Raw genomic sequence first — 3,992 nt, 5'->3', positions numbered from 1 at the left:
CTCTTGAGATGCCTCGTTAAAACCAATCCTGGTGAAGAGTGAACAACAAATTCCTTGCAGACAAAGCTCCCCCTGACAGAATTCCAGCATGGATGGGAAGGGGTTTGTTTCACATGAAACCTCTCAGGCTGCCACCAACAAAATTCCACCTTTCTCCCTTCTTCATCCCTGCAAGCCTAATCCAGCAATGCCACAGCCACGGGGAAAGGTGGAAGGGTAGAACTTGACTTTTTTCACAGAACTCACAGAATCCCTGGCTTGGGAGAGACCCTCAAGGCCATGGAGTCCAGCCCAGCCCCTGGCCCCCAGTGCCACATCCAGGCTGTCAAACACACCCAGGGCTGGGGACTGCACCACCTCCCCGGGCAGCCATTGCAGAACTTGATCCCCCTTGCTGGAAAAGCTTTTTCCTGCTCTCCAGCCTGAATTTCCCTTGGCACAGCTGGAGGCTGTGTGCTCTGGTTGTGTCAGTGCTGCTGGAGAAAGAGCCCAAGGGCAGCTGAGCACAGGCACCTTTCAGGAGCTGCAGAGAGCGATGGGGGCAGCCCTGAGTCTCCTTTGCTGCAGGCTGAGCACCCCCAGCTCCCTCAGGGGCTCCTCTCAGGCTTTGTGTTCCCAGCCCCTCTCCAGCCCCGCTGCCCCTCTGGCCCCGCTCAGTGTCCCCAGGCCCTTCCCAGGCTGAGGGGCCAGAGCTGGGCACAGCCCTGGAGCTGAGCCCTCCCCGTGCCCAGGGCAGGGCACAGTGACCTCCCTGCTGTGCTGCCCTCACTGCTGACACTGCCAGGGCACAGTGACCTCCCTGCTGTGCTGCCCCTCATTCCTGACACTGCCAGGGCACAGTGACCTCCCTGCTGTGCTGCCCTCACTGCTGACACTGCCAGGGCACAGTGACCTCCCTGCTGTGCTGCCCTCATCCCTGACACTGCCAGGGCACAGTGACCTCCCTGCTGTGCTGCCCCTCACTGCTGACACTGCCAGGGCACAGTGACCTCCCTGCTGTGCTGCCCTCATTCCTGGCACTGCCAGGGCACAGTGACCTCCCTGCTGTGCTGCCCCTCATCCCTGACACTGCCAGGGCACAGTGACCTCCCTGCTGTGCTGCCCTCACTGCTGACACTGCCAGGGCACAGTGACCTCCCTGCTGTGCTGCCCTCACTGCTGACACTGCCAGGGCACAGTGACCTCCCTGCTGTGCTGCCCTCACTGCTGACACTGCCAGGGCACAGTGACCTCCCTGCTGTGCTGCCCCTCATCCCTGACACTGCCAGGGCACAGTGACCTCCCTGCTGTGCTGCCCTCATTCCTGGCACTGCCAGGGCACAGTGACCTCCCTGCTGTGCTGCCCCTCACTGCTGACACTGCCAGGGCACAGTGACCTCCCTGCTGTGCTGCCCCTCATCCCTGACACTGCCAGGGCACAGTGACCTCCCTGCTGTGCTGCCCCTCACTGCTGACACTGCCAGGGCACAGTGACCTCCCTGCTGTGCTGCCCTCACTGCTGACACTGCCAGGGCACAGTGACCTCCCTGCTGTGCTGCCCCTCATCCCTGACACTGCCAGGGCACAGTGACCTCCCTGCTGTGCTGCCCTCACTGCTGACACTGCCAGGGCACAGTGACCTCCCTGCTGTGCTGCCCTCATTCCTGACACTGCCAGGGCACAGTGACCTCCCTGCTGTGCTGCCCCTCATCCCTGACACTGCCAGGGCACAGTGACCTCCCTGCTGTGCTGCCCCTCATTCCTGACACTGCCAGGGCACAGTGACCTCCCTGCTGTGCTGCCCCTCACTGCTGACACTGCCAGGTGCCATTGGCTCCTTGGCCACCAGGGCACACCAGGGCTCCTGTCCTGCTGCCCACCAGGTCCCTCTGTGCCTGGCACTGCCCCAGCCACACCATCCCCAGCCTGTGGCACTGCAGGGGTTGTTGTGGCCAAAGTGCAGCACTGGGCACTTGGACTGATTAAACTCCATCCATGGGACTCTGCCCATCCCTGCAGAGCCCTCCAGTGGATGGACACAGTCCCAGCTCAGTGTCACCTGCAGATTCACTGGTGACACACTCCCAGCTCAGTGTCACCTGCAGATTCACTGGTGACATGTCAGGACCCAGGACATGCCCCTGGCTGTCCAGGATGGCCCAGACCCTGCCAGGGGGCTCAGAGACGCTGGCACAGAGCCCAAGATGCCCCTGTGGTTCTGATCATGACCCGTGGAGCAAATCACCAACCTTAGATGAAGATCTGCAGGCCATGACAGTTAAGTAGAATAATAGTGAATTTATCATGGGGTGAAAAAATAGATTTTGGGGTTTTTAGAATGGGGATTCAGGGGGCAAGATGGAGGGATCTGGGCATGTCCAGCCTTTCTCCTTCTTCTTCCTGGCCTCCATCTCCTGCTGTGATGTTGGCACTTTTGGATTGGTTTAGGGTAGAAGCTCAGTGTCTAACATAGGGGATAGGTACTGGGAAGTTATGGTGAATATTGCACAGGTAGTTTTTAGTATAAAAGATAACACAGCCCCAGGGGCAGGCAGAGTGCCTCTGTCTGACCTGCTGGATGGACCTCAGCTGGACAGGAAAAAGAATTTTAGTGATAAGAAACAATGAACAACCAAGAACTGAAGAGCCCTGACTCCTCCTTTGAGGGCCAGGCTGGGAAAAGAGACTCTGTGACACATCTTGGGGTCACTGTGAGCAGAGAGACCCCGAGGATGACAGAATGAACCCCTCAGCCATGTGGTCAATAAAGACTGAACAGAGCTGGCCTCACACACAGCCCTGAGGGACAGCCCTGGGGCCTGGCCCCACACAGGACAGCCCTGAGGGACAGCCCTGGGGCCTGGCCCCACACAGGACAGCCCTGGGGCCTGGCCCCAGCTGCAGGCAGCACTCTCACCCAGCACATTTCTGAGTTGTTTTGAACAGATTCAAAAGCAAAGCAAGTCCCCAGCGGGGCTGGAGGCTCTGGGACCCTGCCTTGGGCAGCAGCTCAAGGTTGAGGATCTTACTGAGCTCTTCTCCTGCTCCTTTGGCAGCCTCAGGGTCCATCCCAGGAGGAGCTGCCTGGCCTGGCTCTCTCAGCCCTGAGCATTTTTTCCACCTTCCACCCTCTGGTGACCTTCAGAGAAACACTTTAAATCCACAATCAGCCAATTAATTGGGATTAATCTCATTGGAGTTGATGTTTCCAGGTGTCAGAGAGAACAGCTGGCTCTGGAGAGAGATAAAAATCAACTTTTCAAGCTTGCCTGGGCTTGGAGGGCTCCTTCTCCAGCTGAAGAAGCTGCTCCAGAGCCATTCTCCATGGAAAGGACAAAGTGTCTGGAGCAGGAGAGAGGCCTCAGCTTTATTTCCAAGCTTCACCTGGTCTCACCTCCAGATTAGAGAAACAGGGAAGCTGGGAACAAGATTAGAGAGTAAACAAACAAATCCTACAATAAATGGTGTTTTATCTGTCCCAGGTTAAAGTTTTTGTCAGGTTTTTTTTGTTATCTCCTTGCAGCCAGAGTTGGGGTGGGGGAAAGGTTGAGAGAAAAACACTCATCCACTTGTTGTGCTGCTAAATTCTGGGGAAACTTCTGGAAGAAGAGGTAAAATCATTCTTTATTTGTCCTTCTGAGCACACTCTGCAGCTCCCTCTGCTATTACCTCTCACTTTTGAGCCTGAAACCTGACACAAGAGCTGCAGGTGCATTACCAGGTGTGGGATCTCAGCACATCGTTCCCGATGTCCAGAGATGCCAGGAGAACCCCTGGGGGTCTCAGAAATCCTGGAATGTTGCCAAGAGTGTTTGGTGGCTTGATTTTGATCCATCCACAGAAGTAACAAGAGTTTGAGGGCAAGAGAATCACTTTAGAGTGAAAGGTGTAAAAGGGACACATTTAGAGGGTGAAATATAAACTTTAAGGTTTTTGGTACAGGGGGGTTATGGAGACAAGATGGAGGGATCAAGGTGTGTCTCGTCCTTCTTCTTTCTTCTTCTTGTCCTCCA

The 3,992-nt window shown here is 56.3% G+C and overlaps 1 long non-coding RNA gene across 1 annotated transcript; it reads right to left on the bottom strand.

Moving 5' to 3' along the window:
• Positions 1-248: 248 nt before the first annotated feature.
• Positions 249-1,881, bottom strand: LOC143694176 (uncharacterized). The gene is made up of 3 exons (XR_013182522.1): positions 1,328-1,881; positions 1,038-1,230; positions 249-892 (listed from the first exon to the last, which is right to left on the bottom strand). It is a non-coding gene; the product is annotated as an uncharacterized LOC143694176 (long non-coding RNA).
• Between the last annotated feature and the right edge of the window lie 2,111 nt (positions 1,882-3,992).

Source organism: Agelaius phoeniceus, chromosome 5, assembly GCF_051311805.1.
Source record: "Agelaius phoeniceus isolate bAgePho1 chromosome 5, bAgePho1.hap1, whole genome shotgun sequence".
In the NCBI taxonomy this organism is placed as follows: domain Eukaryota; kingdom Metazoa; phylum Chordata; class Aves; order Passeriformes; family Icteridae; genus Agelaius; species Agelaius phoeniceus.
Note: the sequence above shows the minus strand (reverse complement) of the source record. Positions and strands in the feature narration are given on the sequence as shown.